Genomic DNA, 19385 nt, shown 5'->3' on the forward strand with positions numbered 1-19385 from the left:
TGTCCTGCTTGCCTGCATTGATCTTTCCAGCACAAGGGATCAATATTTCAATGTCAAAACAGTTCAGGATCTTTTTAACCATGTCAATTATCATTTATTAGTTTTTTTAAAGGAAATAGAATCAATTTTGAACAATACCGTTTGTAAATAGAAAAATGGTATTTTATAAATGGTAGTATAAATTAGCAACTGCGATTGTTAGTGACGGTATCCGCAAGGAAGGTTGAAGTTTTTTACCGGAAAAAATATTATCCTCCTGAGAGGGTACTTGAGATTACGTCTTTCAAAGTGTATATATTTCTGCCACGTATTTGTATACGTAGAATATGTGTTTATTTTATCTTTGGCTAAATTTGTCATATTCGCCAATACCTGAAGGGACGATGTAAATCAAGGCAGGGTCCATGCAGGTAGCAAAAGTCCCGTAAGTCCCCATGGTCCCTTTTGTGGTGATCTACATCAGCTGTTGGCGACCATTAGCCTGTTTTTTCTATTGTATTGTCTTCGTAAGTAAAATTGTTTTAGATTTACTTGCTAGCTTTAAACACCATCTGTGATACTATAGTTATTTAACAGTCCTTTGATGGCTGGATTTTTAACAACGTGTATTTATTATATATGCACAACCTCGTCACCAAATGGCTGAAATATTACCGAGGTGACATTAAATTTTAACTCACTCACTCAATACAGACACGGATATCTGTATAAAGCTGAGGATCCTCCATTTTGCAACCCTTGTGATGAAAGAATCACGGTCAAGCATGTCATTCTTGACTGCACTGACTTTTTCAACACAAGGGATAAATATTTCAAATCACAAACTATGAAGGACCTGTTTTAAAATGTCAGTTCTCATTATCTTATTGGTTTTAAAAAATAGATTGATTTAATTAATAAATGTTGAGTCATATGTTTTGTAGATAGATGTTTTTGTAGTATTGGTGGTTCAAATTAGTAACTGAGATCGTTAACGAATGTATCCTGAAAGGTGATTACGGTATCGTATAACTATTGTCCTCCAGAGAGGTTACGTCAGTCCCAAAACATTCGAGGTATATTTAGTTCTGCCAAACATTTATTATTTTAAATAATGGCTGTCAATCCAGCTAGGGTTCATGCAGGTAGTAAAAACACTATAAATCTCCATGGTCCCTAGTATGGTGATCAACCTTCAGTTGCTGTCCAGAGATACTCAGCCCGTTTTTTATATTGTATTGTCCTGATTAATATCAAATTTTAGACAAAATGCTAGTTTCTATTCTTGTTTCTGTGGTATTCTTGTTGGTTTTACTGTCATTCGTCAACAGGGTTTTAAAAGTTTAACTGTATTTTTCATGCTTTTATAACTAGTTTTAGTCACGATATGGCTGAAATACTGACGATGTGACTATAAACGTAAACTCACTCACTCACTCAGTGTACAAACTGTTAAGGATCTTTTAATAATGTTAATTGCCATTTAATTATATATTCTTTAAAAGAAATATAATTGCTTGATAAATTTTAATCAACATGTTTTATAGACAGTTATATATTTTACGATTGGTAGTTTAAATTAGAAACTCAGATTGTTAGTGGCTCTGTCCCCAAAGGGGTTTAAAGTATTATACAATTATTGTCCTCCTGAGAAGATACGCAAGTCCCGAAACTTTTAGACCGACCCGAAATAATTTAGACCGACCATATGTTTAATCGCAGAATATGTGTGATTTTGATTTATGGCTAGATCTGTCTGCTGTCGCTAACATTTGAAGGGATGATGTAAATGCATATGGGGTCCACGCAGGTAGCAAACGTAATGTAAGTCCCCATGGTCCTTTGTATGGTGATCTACCTTCAGATGCTGGCGATCTATAACCAGTTTTCATATTGTATAGTTCATGAAAAGAAATAACATTTTAAAGATACATACTAGTTTTAAAGTCTTTTCTGTGGTATTCTAGTTGCACTGTCCTTTTTATAATGTAACTGAGTTTAGTGAATTTAAAAGGCGTGCTAGTCACGATATAACTGCAATATTGCCGATGTGACTAAAATCTTAACTCACTCACTCTTGAGGAACAAAATATTATTATTAGGTAATTATAAAGTAAAGGTTGTTTTAATTCGTATTGTGTGGCTTTTCCCATTATAAAATCTCACATAGGATAAGCGTTCGAATAGCCGCAGAGCATGTATATTTCATTGTGTGAATGGACTACCGGTAGAGCAGGTCAAACTTACCATGATATCATCACCCACGTGTCAGAGGTCCATTCCTATAATTTTCACATCTATTTTTACCCCACCCCACCCAACCCCCCTTCCCCGGCATATAATGCCTGTCTGTCCGTCCGTAATCATTTCGTGTCCGGAGCATAACTCTTAAGCCGTTCAATATTTGTCAACAACAATTGGTATATATATATACATGCCAAAAATCTGTAAATAGCAAAATTCATCACTTTTGGTATTGCTTGATATATATATATATACATGCCAAAATCTGTAAATAGCAAAATTCATCACTTTCGGTATTGTTTGATATATGTATATTATATATCAAGCAATACCGAAAGTGATGAATTTTGCTATTTACAGATTTTTGGCATGTATATTTTTCTGGATTTCCATCGAAACAATTTGAACTTAGTCTCAAAAAGGGGTGGATTTCGTTTCCGGAGCACAACTAAAAAAACACTCAATATATATCAATAACACTTAGCAGATATATGAGACAGGTCCCAAAGTGGTGACTTGTGCTATTTGCAGATTTTTGGCATTTATATTTTTCCTGGTTTCCAGGGAAACGATTCTGACTTAATCTCAAAATGGAGGGGTGGGCTTCGTTTCCAGAGCTTAACTCGAAAATCTTTCAATATCTTTCAACTCAACTTAGCAGATATATGAGACAGATCCCAAAGTGGTGCCTTTGGCTATTTACGGAGTTCTGGCACTTTTGTTTTCCTGGTTTCCATGGAAACGATTCTGACTTAATTTCAAAATGGAGGGGTTGTCTTCATTTCCGGAGCACAACTAGAAAACCGTTCAAAATCTTTCTACAAGACTTGGCAGATATATCAAACAGATCTTGAAGTGGTGCCTTTAGCTATTTGCAGATGTTTGTCAATTATATGTTTCATGATTTCCATGGAAACGATTTGGACGTAGTCGAAATATGTCAAGTTGACAAAGTCAAGTAACTGTCAGATGATTTGTTCTATCAAATGTGTGGGGCCGCGGGGATTTGTCATCTTCTGTACGCTGAAGAGAAACTGTTTTGAGACTCTTATTCTTTTGCACTGAGGTATATATACTTTTCCCCAAAACAACTTGACATGCTGTTTTGGCGTGTATTTACTGAGTGTATAAAACTGATTCAAACATGGCATCATTGCTCAATTACAGTAAAATCATCACTTTACAAGTTTCCAAAAAATGATTATCCAGAAAGTAACACCACAGAGGGCTATTAAAGCCACTTGGTCAGAGTAAGGTGTCAGTATCTGGTGTGACCACCATGAGCGTCGATAACAGCTTGGCAGCGGTGGCCCATAGGAAGAAAAAAGATACAGAATGCGGTCTTGAGGAATGTGTTGATACTCTTGCTGAAGTGCTGCGTGCAGTTCTTGTAATGAATGAAGTGGCGGATTACGCTGGCGCAAGCGTCGATCAAGAGAATCCCATAGATTTTCAATGAGGGACATATCGGGTGATCGAGAAGGCCATAGTAACACCTGAAAGTTGTTTTGCTGGAGGAAGTCCTCTCAAACACGTGCAACGTGAGGTCGAGCATTGTCATGCTGGGAAGATCCACCTTTGACGTTGATGTAGGGAACGACGTGACGTTGCAAAATTTCGTCTCTATAGCGAACCCCATCCAATGCACCTACCACGTGCACAAGAGTTGTCCGGCCATTATGATGGATACCTGTCCACACCATGACACCTCCACCACCAGATCTATCGACCTGCTGTACACAGCTATCCGCGTAACGTTCGTTCCGACGTCTGTATTCAAGTAAAGGTGCATCAGCAGGTCTGAGAAGAAAGCGAGAATCATCTGAATTCATCAATCATCGTCCAAAATTGCTGCAAAATCTCACTGGTTGTCTGCACCGTTTGGATTTGGGTTGTTATGAATGTTGCGGTCGTGGCGCATGAACGAAGATGTGTCAACCGGATGTAGCGATGCATTGGCGACGGTGGAAACTCAACGTCGACCTGACCTGGGTCTGTCATTGACACCCCTAGTACTGTTGTATCGGGTCCATAGGTTTGAGGTGGTCTGTCGAGACACGCTGGAGTGCCTTGCTACCTCATGCTGCGATGGCCCTTCCTGTAAACGGGACCGTTTACATTCTGAATGTTGAATATTGGGTTTACCCTACTCATACTTCAAACGTACTACCTGTCTGTTATTAAATAAAACTGCTTATTGCACACCAATATGCTATATGATAAATATCAAAGCCATTCTTGGGGTAGCAAACAGTGTCATCCTAACAATATATATTTTAACGTAATATTTATTTGTGTTTCGCTTTCGGGTGTTGTAAACTTGGCTTAGAAAATATTATTTCTTTGTGGATTGATCGTTTCAATTTTCTCTTTAGCCACTGTTGCTTTATTCCTCATCGAGCACTCCGAGGCTGCGTGTACGAATGGAGATCCCACCACCTGCAACAACCACGGGACTTGTGCCAGCACTGCATGCACCTGCACCGACGGCTACACCGGAAACACTTGTCAAACAGGTAGAGTTATGGGGTGTTCTTTCGGTTAGGATCACAACAGTGCTTGACTTTTTTTTTAAAGAACATTTTGATTAAAGAGTGTCTGTACACATGATTCCATGATAGAGAGAAGTCGAAATGTCGACAAGCACTTCATAATATCTATGTAATTGGTCTCATCAAACAATCACAGTTTATAAGCTTCTCTCACAATCTTCATTCCCTTGGCGGCCACGAATTACAGTAACCGAAAAAATTCATGTCAAGATATTAATGAATGTGTTTACTGAAAACAATTCTCTTAATCACTCTGACCATCCATGTTTAAGTGCGGGGTTTAAATCCTGCATCCAAAGTACAATTCCCAACTTAGCCTACACCACACCCACACACACATTTAAACACGCTTTCACAACCAAATATCTATCTGCCCTGCGCAACTCCCATACATAGCATTCCCAAAATGCCCATCAAAGAAGAAAAATATAAAGTGTACCTGCATAAATGTGTACGACCATTTATCCTAAATACACAAATGTATGTCAGAACAGCCTTGTACCCAGCATGTCCTCCTTGACTGTGTTGACTTTTCGATCATTTCAGTGTAAAAAAAATGTTAAGGATCTTTTAACAAATTTTAATTTTCATTTAACTATTGATTTAAAAAAGAAAGAATTGAGTTGTTTGAAAAACGTTGATATCATTTGTAGAAAGATGTATGTTATGCACATAATATCAAGATGTTCGCGAGAAGGTGAGCCTATCTGGCCCCTCCGGTGGCACACGTCATGAACTAATGCAAATCTAGTCAATTATTCAAAACACGAGAGTGTATGGTACAGCCGAAATACGGAACTGCATCGGACAATGTTTTTTGGCACAGAATATCGTCCACATGTCTAGCATGCAACGTTTTGAATGCTTTATTTAGGACTTCAATGTTTTAACCTTTTTCTAGCAACTTCATATGGCGCTCTTTGAAATGTTGATAAAACAGCATTGGCGATTGCAACCCCAAACGTTGTGAAATGTAAACACCATAAGCTGGAACTTTTGGAATAGTGCTGAACATAAGGGAAAGTTGAATATTGGAAATCTGAAGTCATCCCTCTTGTCATACAGCTTTGTATAGTGTTCGTCTGTCACTATATTTGTAACTATTATCCATAGATCTAATTATGAATCACACGAAGCGATATCAATGGTCTCCTTTATTTCAAGTTCAGGTGGGTAAATCAGCGGAAGGAAACTGGCTTTTTAATGTTGCCTCAACAATAACAGAGCACATATATCTGACGTTTAAGTTAAACGTCTTGGCCAAATTGATTTTGTTTTGATTTTGCCAACCTGACAAGAAGGTCTGTCGAATGCAAGAAGAATTAGATCCGCAAGGCGTGGAGCAAAATTGGGGATGCTTATTTTGCTGTCCTGATGTTTTACCCCCAAATTTCTGGTAAATACACTCTCTCAAAAAAGAAACGCAACCCCTGTTTTTTTTGGTAATGTTTATATCAATTTTAACTGGTTATTACATTTGTATTTTTAAAGATAATGCCATGAAATTTGACATGGTGAACCTTAGGTCAGCACGGTATAAGGTAACAGTTAATGCAGGTCAGTATCGAACTCTCAATTTACGCTAGGGGGCGTTGTCTTCAGTATTTCGTTGTAGAGCCACGATCTCTAATCACAGCAGTGCACCTCCTCGGAACAGAACGAATCAGACGGCGGATGTTTTCCTGGGGGATTGCTCTCCACTCTTCCTGGAGTGCTGCGGCCAGTTCAACCAACGTGTGCGGTTGTGGTGTACGTGCACGAACACGACGATCAGCTGGTCCCACAGATGTTCGATAGGATTGATGTCTGGCGATCTGGAGGGCCACGGCATCACGTTGACGTTGAATTCTGTAGGAATGCCACTGTTGCACGAGCTGTATGAGGGCGGGCATTGTCATGTTGAAACAACTCCCTCTGTTGGGCGATTATCGGCAGAAGATGTGGCTGTAAGACGTCATCAATGTACCGTTGTGCCGTCAAATTGCCACGAATGATGACCAAGTCTGACCGTTGGTTGTAAGACATGGCTCCCCATACCATGATGCTTCCTCCTCCAAATCTGTCGACCTGTCGAACGCAGTTCGGTGCAAAACGTTCATTTGCTCGTCTATAGACACGTTGTCTACCGTCACGTCGTTGAAGAAGAAAACGAGACTCGTCACTAAACCAGACTCTTCTCCAGTTTCTTAGGGTCCATCTCCTTACGTTAGTACACCACCTGAGACGTTGGCGTCGATGTTGGCGTTGGCCCGAAAACTGGTCTTCTTGCACGTAAATTTGCCTCATGTAAACGGTTCCTGATGGTTTGGGCCGATACTCTCCTCAAACCTGGCACCTGTGTTGCAGTGATGGTGGGTGTGGCATGCCGATTACGTAGGTGGCTGAGTCGAATAAAGCGATCCTGAGCCGGTGTGGTGATCCTAGGTCTACCGCTCCTGGGACGATCTTCAATTGCATGGAACTGTGTGTAACGATTCCAAAGTCGTGAGATTGTTGTTTTGTGTACGTTTAGATGACGGGCAACTGTTCCAAAGCTTTCCCCGGCCTCAATGCGACCAATGGCAATATTTCGATTTGCTGTACTCAAACGGGGCATTTTCGAACTTGATTTGCAGAGCAAATTATGAGAGAAAAATTACAAACTACGCGTGCTTTTTAAAACCCTCTACATGAACTGTGTTTTCAACAATTTGCACGTGCAACAGGCTTTTAGCATTTTGTACATGACAATTTCGCACTTTCTCAAATAACACGGATACAAAGGTCATCATGTATGAAAATGGTTCCGTTTGGGAGCTTATACTGATCAGATGGGAACGTATTAACAGTATTTTGAAGAAAATTCTAATTTACATTCACCATCTTTATTCTAGAAATGATGTCAGATATTTAGATAGGGGTTGCGTTTCTTTTTTGAGAGAGTGTATTATCAATGAGGAAATCCAGCGTTTTTTGGCATGTTTTCTCTGTAATCTTAAAAATTCACTTGCTTTCATGTTTGAAAACCCATTCACTTTAGATCAGATCAAAGGACATTGTAGATTACTTTTCATCATAATCGGGAATGTGGCTTTAAGGTTCATACTGTATAGTTACAGTATACACATATTTATTGTGCACATATGGAGAATGTTATGCTGTTACCTGTCGCACAGTCATCTCCACTGTATCAGCCTGTGCACACACATGGTGCGCTAGTGTCAGGACAGGCACCGTGTCTGTTTCATTTGGTTTGCAGTATTGACCTCTCTTATCACAGCCAGGATCATCACAGCTGAAATCACAAAACAGACCATTATACACCTGCATGAAGTTTCTACTAGCTATTAAAACCAGTTTTCAAGGCGCATGTTTTGATGAATCAGACAATACACATGGGGATGATACAGTTGTTATGTTTTATTAAGACATTATGAAAACTGTTAAGTTAAACAACGACCTTTTGCCGTCAAAAAACCTCTTGAATTGATCAAAGAGTTTGATTTACCACAGGGCTTAACGTTGTTTTCACTCTAAACATTTCGAACATCACTATCCTTGAAAATATCGCTTAGAATAGAACTAAATGAATAAAGTTACCTGTGCATACGAACAGAACAGCACGCTCCATGACTGTAGTGTTGTAAGCAGTCACACAACCAGCAGTCAGTGACGTAGAGGCGAGGTCTTCCGAAGTTTTAAATAAGGCTGGATAGCACTTGCCTATAGTATTAGGCTCCGTCCGTCCGTCCGTCCGTCCGTACGTACCTGCATGAACCTGCATGTTAAGCTTGTCAGCAAGATACCTCAAGAACCATTCACTGGATTTTCTTCATGTTTGAAACCAACCTTTATCTAGGAAAGGCGCAGGGCCCAGTCGGATTTGGTGACCTTCACTTAATTTTCAAGGTCACAGCGACACTTTGAAGATTTCATCATGTCAAATTGCATGTTAAGCTTGTCAGCAAGATATCTCAAGAATGGTCATTCAAATGGACTCCGTCGGCCCGTCCTTCCGTGCACTTTTTCCGGACCAGACCATAAAAACAGTTCATTATATCTTCACCAATCATGGCTCATATATAAGTCAGGTGATGAACCGGTGCCTTTTGGTAGTTTTGGATTTCTGAAGAAAACAATCTTGTGTTTACATGGCAACAAGTTTGACCTCGACTGAATTTGGTGGTCGTGCTCCTGGAGCAGAACTTGAAAACCTTTCAATACTCTCCTTCCACTTTGCTATATAGTCGCTGACTTGGAAGACACATGTCATCGTATCTCAGCTGCGGAGGTCGATGCTGTGGACTACCCGATTGTCTGGTCCAGATTCGATTACACACTGACTGCCGTCATATAGATGGAATATTGCTGAATGTGGCGTAAATCTAAACTCACTCACTGCTATGTACATGCCAAAACATTTTACATAGTCATAACTAGTTGACTTACTCGTGAAGAACATGACTGTCATTGGATCCAGAACAATATCTTCTAGAATACCTGATAATAACTATATTTTTACAGCTGAAGCAAACGCCATATTAACGGCTCTTAAATATATTAATAAACACCGTAAATATAAACAATATATCATCTATTCAGGCTCTCTTTCCTGCCTTCAGGCTATTAAAAATCTATCTTAAACATCCACTTTTAATATAAATTATTGAATTATATAATGATCTTGCTACTGGTCAATACGACATCGTCCTCTGTTGGTTACCCAGCCACGTTGGAATTTCTGGGAATACAATGGCCGATAATCCAACAGAATTATGCTTCTGTGATTGGGAAATTAGTCACACAATATAAATTTCCGGACAATTGTTTTCGTACAGAAAGTACAGCTGATGGATAAAACAGCAGGGTCAGGATATGTTCCGTTTTAAGACGGTAAAAAATTGTACGTAGCTGTACACACCAATTATTGGTCTGGGAACACAGCCTAAACATTCCAGCAATGTATTATAGTACTGTCGGAAATAGATAAAAAAACACCTGTTTTCAGGCTCTTACTCTGTATCCCTAAAATTTACACAACTGCAAATAACATAATATCGAAATAACCCACTTCGGCCTTACTGGGCATTCATTGGGATGCGTAAGAGGATATCCAGAAAAGCATGTTTATTCGTAAAATCGGGCAAAAATACAAATAGCTGCTGAAAACAATAGATCAGACTATAGATGGCAATTAGGTCGCTCAGTCAGGTAGGACGACGGACCGTCGAATCACCTGGCATGAAATGCATGTGCTGCCTACAGGCACAAGGGGTCATCTCAAATATCTTTTGCGCTTTTTCCTGTGTTGAATATGTCTCATCTGTCGATTAACATCTTACGTGTCTTTCTTTCATAAAGTTTATGTTGAGACATGTAAAAGAGTATGATACCTGATAACCATAGAAATAGCATCGTATTACATGTCGCAAAATATATAGGTGGAATGACCACCCGAAGATCGACAGGACTGGATATTATTTGTAAATTGTTATGACATGCCGTGTACTCCCCCAGTTTAATTCCCCTAAAGGATTATCATATCTTAGCTGATATCTCTACCGCCCAGCCGGACCTCAATCATCGTCTGCGACACCCGTTCTGGTTTTGCTTTTGAGACGACCCATCCTATCTGTTTCTTTTTATAGTGACAGTGAGACTCCATGGTAGTTACATCCTTAATAGTTTCAGCATGAAAGTTATTATTTTTAAGTCAGCTATCGTTCATAATGAACCCAAAATGGGCATTTAAAAAGTGTCCTTTGTGATACAATATCAATATCACGCTAATCTGCATAAAGCCATGGTCTGTTCCAAATATGTTGCTTTGGGCTTAGAAGAAAACCCGCATTGCTCATTTCTGCACTAATACCTCCTCTGTAAAGTCATTTTTTACATTTCCTATCTCCATACCACTGAGACTGTAGTTTGACAGAACTTAGTTTAACAGATATTTCACACTTTCACATATCAAACACATAAATTGTAAAAATAAATGTGAAAAAAAGGTGGTTTTTTTCTGTTTCCGACAGTACATTAATATCTTCCTTTACCCCTTGAGTCAGCCTGATATGATGGGTTGCTCTTTTTACAATTTGGTTGAATCTCTTGAGTAGGCATCCCATGAGAAGTACTCGGCGGATAAAGTTCACAAACCGATTCACGTGTATATTGTTGAAATTGGTACCTTTGTTACAGCACCTGTGTGCACCGCAAGGGGAAATGAATGTACCTCAAACGGTAAATGTGACACCGGCGGCTCTACCTATGTCTGCACCTGCACTGGGGGATATACGGGTGCCACATGTGGAACTGGTATGTCGTGTAAATTTCTTTTAGGCAGTGGAATATCTGTGCTGCATAACGCTTGTTAATCTTAGGTTTGACGTAAATCCTACTGGTTCGTTATGCTGGGAAGTAGATGTAATGTAAAACACTATGACTTTCGTAAGATAGTCAGTCCAGCTTACGGTTTTTGCCTTCATTGCGATCCGGTTATATATGATATATTTAGGGGTTGTGTGGAATCCTGCATAGTTTCTATTATAAATGGAGTTACACAGGACGGCACAATACTAAAGATTTCATTATCCCTTGGTTCATAAAATAATCACACAAGGTGAATTCATTTAGAAATTGTTTTCATACAGAACGTATTATTAGTGTCTCTCAGACTGTCAGAGGCGTGGATCCCAGGATGTCAGGTGATACACATCGCAGCATATCTTCGCTGGCGCTCTTCATGACAGTGTGGGGTTTTCCAAGTGTTAACGGCTGATGGATAAAACAACTCCGTTAAGATATGTTCCGTTTTAATGAGACTATAAATGTTTATTCATGTATCTAAACAAAACATTTACTAGTTTGTACTGCCATATTGCTTGAATATAGCTGAATGCGGAGTTCAAGAACAAACCAATCTGTCTACTGACCCCATGTATACAGGATATATGAAACTGTTGCCTTTGCAGCACCTACAGCTCCCTGCACCTCGGGTGGAGGTGAATGTGGCACCCACGGTACCTGTGACACCACCGCTACACCCGCTGCCTGCACCTGCACTGACGGATATACGGGTGCCACATGTGGAACAGGTATGACGTATGAAACATGTTTCTGGAACTGGATCATCTGTGCTATGTAACTATTGTATACGTTACGTTTGACGTTAAGTCCACCGGTTCATTATGGTGGAAGTAAATTAGGTAACACGCAGCGCCGTTCATGAGACGATCCAGCGTACGGATTTTGCCGTTATAGTTATCCCATCATCAGTAGTATAATCTCACTTCATATATTCTTCTCCTTTTTAATATAGCTTAATGCGATCATATATAAACATAAATTATGACTAAAATTGAGTCTTGTTATTGTACACGTTCAGAAGAAATAATCATTCATTCATTGATGATGATGGCACTTATTGCTATCATATTGATGTTCATAATCAATAGATGTTACAGTTCTTACTATCCCGCTAGGGTCCATGCAGGTAGCAAAAGAACTGTAAGTGCCCATGGTCCCTAGTGTGGTGTTCTACCTTCTGTTGTTGGCCACCTTTAGCCAGTGTTTCCTGTATTGTCCAAAAATGCTATTTAATTTGTTTTAACTTAACATGCTAGTTTTAATTTAACTGTGATAGTCTAGTTGTGTTACTGTCCTTTGACGACTGGTTTTATAATATACACATATTCTTTATCAACGTCAAAATTGTTCTCGTCACGATATGGCTGAAACATTGCCGATGTGACGTTAAATATTAACACACTTACTCACTATAGTTCTTTCTTTTTCTGATATTCTCTTTCACTACAAACAGGATCCCAAAGTATTAAAACACCAAATACCACGTTAGTGTACATGTGTCAGTAACCCGGCTCCAACCTAATTAATCTCTGTCTCTGCACTATATAATAGTGTTGTGTTATGACAATGGCGACATTGTTGCGTTGTTACTGGTTTACTTACTTAACAGATAAGTGTCGAAGGGAAAACGTTGAATCCAAAGCTGCTCACATTTAGCAACAAAATGTGACGTTATAGCAGGATAATACCCACTTGCACACTGACATCCCGACCTGTCTGGGATAAAAATTTAGTTGTCTTAAGATGCAGTGCTGGTAGACAACATTTGTTCAGCTGTATCAATCCATGGTTGACATTTGGAACAATAGCTCCCAGGTTGTCTAAAAATCAGCTGTTGTCGTCAACGAGCCCCAGCGTTGCCTGTTAATGTGCACATGTTGATCACATCCAATACTGGCATTGTATATTGAGTTGTAACTCTACCCTTCATTTAGGGCGCGTTATTATATCGTTACCAGATTAGATTTGTCAATATATGTTATGGTAAAACATTGACTGGACGATTGATGTCATATCATGTTATTATGTTAACGTGAAATTTTTACCACTTTATGTAACTTTACAGTTACATGTTTTGTTTCTTCTGCGTATGTACTTTCGTCTTCTTATGGATGTAGCAAAACAGATGATTTAGTTCAACCCTTGCATAAATCAAATGCAGAATTAAAATTTATTTGGGTTAATATGTATCACATTTAAAATGGTAATGCGACCATAGTTATCTGTAGTTAGCGCTATATATCATTGATGGTAGCAACATTGTATCAAGCCTTTCACATAAAACAACACAAAACAAAAAAAAACATATGTAGGATAATGCGAAATGTCCTGTACGTATATATACGTGTATAGTTAATGCAGTAGTTAAGTAAGTATTTCGTACTGATACAGCCATTGATGTATATAAATACGATCAGAACCTAGTCACCGTCCTATCAAAATATCTGTGTCTTTTCAGCGCCATGTACAAGCGGGGGCAGTGAGTGTGGCAGTCACGGAACCTGCAATGCATCTGGCTCCACCGTGAAATGTGACTGCAATGCTGGCTATACTGGGACCCTTTGTGATGAACGTATGTATAATTATATATATTATATATATATATATATATATATATATTTCTGTAATACCTAATGAACGGATGCTTCATCTACACTGAAGGATCACAGCATTTGGACATACGGGGGAAAAATGAAACACCTGCAGCTGATAAAAGTCGTTTGGTCAATAACAGGTCATCTCATTATAACAAGATGAATTCACTTTTTGAAGCAGTTTGGATAGTACAGAAACAACTAGAACAGCAGGTCGTTGAAGTAGAAGGACATTGTTTTGTTAAAAATCCATTTCATAACATATGTTGGTATTACAATTTCTCAGTAAAGTACAGATTCTAGTACTTTTGTTGGGTTGAGCCGCATCTGGGATTCGAGCCGAGACCCTCAGAGTCAGGTACATAATCGCCAGCACACAAAGCCAGATGCCTAACCCGCTCAGCCACCGCGGCTTCCACAAGAAAATGGAAGTCGGACAACTGGTAGTCTAGACTAAAATCCTAAGCGGCTGAAGGGATAATGTAAATCCAACTAGGTTCCATTCAGGTAGCAAAGCCCTGGTATGGTGATATACCTTCAGTTATTGGCGACCTATAGCCTGTTTCTATATTGTATTGTCTTCGTAAATAAAATAGTTTCAGATTTACATGCTAGTTTTAAACAGCTCTGATACTCTAGTTATTTTACTGTCCTTCGATGACTGGCTATTTAGCAACTTGTATTTATTGTGTATGCAAAACCTTTCTCGTTATTATATGACTGATATATTGGCAAGGTACCGTTATATAATAACTCACTCACTCAAATATTCTTGCAACTTGTGTTCTGTTTGTAGAGTCAGGAGGAAGCCGCGTCACATTCCTTGTACAACTGTTCCTGATTCCCATGATCGCTTCTCTGTTTATGCAGTGATTACTTTCTCCTCTTGAAAACAAAATGAAGGCAAATATATCCCCTTTCTCTAATGTCAAAGAAAGTGTTTCTAAAAACAACTAATTCGTGTGTATAATATATATATTAAATGCCCTGTGTAATAACAGAATGAATCGAAGACAATTATCTCCCTTTGATTTTTATAATCACATCCGGATTTCTACTCTACTGACTAAGAGAATCTTTCCAAAAACAAACCCATCGTGTGTAATTCTGTCATAATACTGTTGATTAAACTTTCTGTGTAATATTTCAAGTATGCAGTGGCAAATGTACACATGTTGTATATGAAGGATTGAAGCGTCAGAATGACCACAGAAAAGAATGGTTATCACTGTCAGTACTTTGCTGACTGACAACAATTATTTATTGGTCACAGTATCATTGTGTTTTCAACTTTTTTGCAATAATATCTTCTTTAAGAAATTATCGTTTTACGGCAGGTCTTTGATAAAAGGCATTAGCAGGCTTCAATCCTCGTGTTCTTTACCTACATGACATGTTGAGCTTCTGACTGATGTTAGTTGTTCCGTCGAAATAAACGGTTTAGTTCACGGCAACTCTGCGTTTGCATCCTCTATTTTAACATATACTATGTTCTGTATCTAAAATTAACATGTGTCGATTATTGGATGTTACGTAAATCCTTAACTCACTCACTACATGTCTGTGAATTCCAAGGTGTCAGTTGTTGTAATCTGACACAATGTCATTTTGTTAGAATTATCAATAGATTTTAGATGGCACGCGATCCTTGGATATTTACGTATGTAATCTAACGTTCTGACTGTAAGAATGTTGCTGTGCGATGTATGACCATCACACATATGTATATGGTAACAGAGAATTTATCCTTTCAAAGCAATTTGTCGGGGAAGTGTGGTGTACATTTACAGACATGACAACAATTTAGTAATTGTTGATGAACTATATTGAAATAACCCATGATTGCATGGACACACGAAGAACACCTAACAGTCATGAACGTGTAAAACTCTGAATGTAAATGTCGTCGGTTTGGTCAGCTGATGTATTAGACATCAAGTGTTTCAGCTTTACACATTATATTCGGAATCAAATATACATGGATGCAGTGCATCAACTGTTCCACGTCCAATAACTGCATATACACATTTGGAAAACGAATCGCAACACCCCATATTATTCATGGTATAATTATGTTACCATTAACAATAACAATGGAATGTTTCGTCAGTTTAACGTATACTCTGGATAAACAGACTTCAAGGAATAATAAACGTAATAAGATCGATAACCGTCATTGCATTCAGAGAAGCAAACATGGAACAAAAAGGACTTGGTTGCACTGCTGATATTATCGTATGATGTAAATGAGATTAATTCTTCTTCATTCAAGATCCTGGTATACAATCCACAAGAATCGCATTAGTATTAATAACCTAGCACAATGTGAATATGTGGTATAATCTGCGCCAACTGCAATAACATCCCTGACCTTACTCCTCACTGACTGTATCAGACGTTGAATTTGACATTATTGTTCCTGTGGTGTACCATTGTCCATAACGATTTTTCTGATCGCCACAAAGTCACGTTTACAGTCATGTGAGAGGCATGCCAGCTTCGACAACCAGCCCCCAAAGAAGGCTAAAGTTCCAGGGCCCCGTTCCTCAAAGCGATCGTAGCGCTATGACAATCGTAAGTCTTTGTTACGTGGGAGTTACAATTATCGTAGCGCTACGATCGTTTTTTGGAACGGGGCAAAGTACCGGTAATGGTGGCTCTGATATATGTGATGATAATTACCAATGTTTAACATAATGCTTTAAAAAAGATTGCAACAGTTTCGGTGCTGCCTGACATGAGAAATGTTTTATTTATATAAAGATTTTGACTTATAAACATTGATGAAAAGTTATGTATGTGCTTGTCTTCATTATTTACGTAAGTGATATTATCCACATTTTACATGGTGTAACCATCAGCCTAACTAAATATATTTTGGGAACTTATTATCATAATACCCGTTTTCAGATCCATCACTTTTGCTGTAGCACTTGGCAAAATCCTTGCTTGTGTGCCATGCGGAGATTGAACTGATACCCAAGTTACTGACCGTTCATTAAAATGTTGGTTGGTTGATTTGTTGTTTAACACCGCACTCAGCAATATTCCAGTTGTATGGCGGCGGTTTGTAAATACTCGAATCTTAACCAGACAATCCAGAAATCAACATCAGAGCATCGATCCACGTAACTGGGATGCAATGACGTGTTTCAACCAAGTCACCGAGCCTGACCGCCTGATTTCGTTAGTCGCCTATAGCATGGTTTGCTAAAGACCACTTCCAATCCAATAAAGTCAGTTCTCATTTAATTATTGCATTTTTAAAAGAATTAGATTTGTTCAGTGATTTGTACATAGATAAATGGTATTTTAAACGCTGTAGTATAAATTAGTAACTGTGATGGCTAGTGGCTGTATCCTCAAAGGGGTTAAAGTATCGTAAAATTATTGTCCTCCTGAGAGGGAAAATGAAACATACAACTTTATGGATGACAACTTCTTATGTATTGCATAGAGAGACGTTTCAATGTAGATTCTTACATCGTTATCAATCTTAAAGTGAATACAACCAGAAGTAGTGGTGTATATATACACAGAATGTTTTGACAACAGCAGGTTAACATTAACACCAACATGTAGTTGAATAACAACTGGTATATAATTATGAGAGGTCAGTGGGAGGCTAAGAACAACAAATGAGACTGGGAACGAAGCCAATAAACAAGGGGTATAAGTTGTAATAACAAGCTGATTGGATGCTTATAGCGTCTATAGTTTGATTAGTTTTTCATAGGCCGATGGTATGTAGTATCCTTGGTCTCTGTTGAGGGGGTACGTAAGACCCAAATCTTTCAAAGTAAAATTTAAACGTACCAAATTTTTTAACGTAGCATTTTTGTTATTTGAATTTTCGGCTAAATTTTCCTACAATTGTCAGTGGCTGAAGGGATGGTGTAAATCCAACTTGGGTCCATGCAGGTAGCAAAGGCACTGTAAGTCCCCATGGTCCCTAGTATTGTGATCTACCTTCAGATGTTGGCGATCTATAGCCCAGTTTTACATTGTATTGTCCAAACATGCTTTTCTACTTTTAAAGATATATGCTAGCTAGTTTTAACTCAATCTGTGATACTTTAGTAATTTTGCTGTCCTTCGTTGACAGGGCTTTATAGATTATATATATGTATTATGAATTTAGAACTAGTTTTAGTCACGATATGGCTGAAATAGTGCCAATGTGACTTTAAGTTTTAACTCACTCACTCACCCAATTCCAACCCGGATCTTCACGGCCCTATTAAAATGTTATCAAACGGATAATCTATAGGTTATTCGAGGGGGTGACATACATGTAAATGCATGCATCGATCACATGGACATACATGCATGCACATGTGCATATATACAATATATATACACACAGACAAACGGACAGGCAGACAGACAGACAGACAAAGACTAATCGGGATAACCTGTGAAATTCGACGTTAAAGACATGCCAAGATATGTTCTGTGTCATGGGGGATGATCACGACACTACGTCATTCGTGTGTTGATTGGAATAAAATATAAGGTAAAACTCCCGTAACGATAGTCGTAAACTAAGTTATATCATCTGCCATGTGAAACAGCACAGTGATTGTTACGAGCCATTTCTCATAAATCGGATTAGACTTTTTATCAGCAGTAAAACAGTACCATAGCAGGCCAGTGTGTTGAAGGTAACAGATTTTTTACATTTTCATGGTCGCACGCGATTTGGGAGCTGGCAGTATGGCAAGTGCTATCACATTTATTAAGAAATTGACAGCTTCAATTGTTTCAAAGATATGTGTACTATCTTTAAAGATACCAATAATATATCTAGGATATCGAAAAATAGTTGAAGATATCTTTATTTTTATATCCAATCCAAAACAGTATAACTGATATCACTGAGATATTAAGAAAATGTTTCGCGATATCTCCTAATGTGTTTATTATCAGTAAAACACTTACCATTTATATTCATGATTTCAGTAATGATATCAATTAAATCAATTTAAGATATTTGAAATACGCTGTACACATCCACAAATGCATTGCAGATATTTTAATTCAATCTGATATATCTTTAATTCAATGAGATGTGTCTTTAATTCAAACAGAGACGAATTCAGTTTTCAAGATATATCTATATCAATTATTGACATCTGCAATACAAGTGACAGAAAAGAATGGCAATTATCTCTATTGATTTTCAATATATCTCTATTTACATTCATCCTCATCATCAAAATCTTTATAACGTGTGAAGGCCACAAGCCCATATACATATTAATATACATATTGGAAACAGGTATGAAAACAGGAAACAATTTCTTAAAAGATTTAGCATTTACCTGTCTCCCTTTTCTTACACGCCAAGTGAAATATATACTCATGCCAATAATGGTTGTCACACCCCTCCCCACCCCAACCCCACACAAACCCCACACTCCCTCTCCAATTAAAAAAAATTGAAGGGGGTGACAACCATTATTGGCATGAGTATATATCAGTAACATATATATGTACATGTACAGCTGTACTGGATTTTGTTTAATAATTTTAATACCTATTTCTATTTTTTTAACTTTCCTCTTATTTTGTATGCATAATAAGTAAAACGAGCTAGATTATTTATGTCTTCAGTTTTGTTTTGTTTAAGGATATTTCTAAACGATAACATATTTACTTGCAAATTCTT

At 38.1% G+C, this 19385-nt stretch overlaps 1 protein-coding gene and 1 long non-coding RNA gene across 2 annotated transcripts in view; both read left to right on the forward strand.

The window, feature by feature from the left end:
- The window catches only part of LOC124257833 (uncharacterized protein PB18E9.04c-like), a 198574-nt gene that overhangs the window by 102761 nt on the left and 76428 nt on the right, over nucleotides 1–19385 (forward strand). The window lies entirely within an intron of this gene.
- LOC124257832 lies at nucleotides 1535–17118 on the forward strand. The gene is made up of 3 exons (XR_006893381.1): nucleotides 1535–1548; nucleotides 3475–3478; nucleotides 17040–17118. It is a non-coding gene; the product is annotated as an uncharacterized LOC124257832 (long non-coding RNA).

The sequence above is a fragment of the Haliotis rubra genome, unplaced genomic scaffold (assembly GCF_003918875.1).
Source record: "Haliotis rubra isolate DU_JTF1 unplaced genomic scaffold, ASM391887v1 Scf675, whole genome shotgun sequence".
In the NCBI taxonomy this organism is placed as follows: domain Eukaryota; kingdom Metazoa; phylum Mollusca; class Gastropoda; order Lepetellida; family Haliotidae; genus Haliotis; species Haliotis rubra.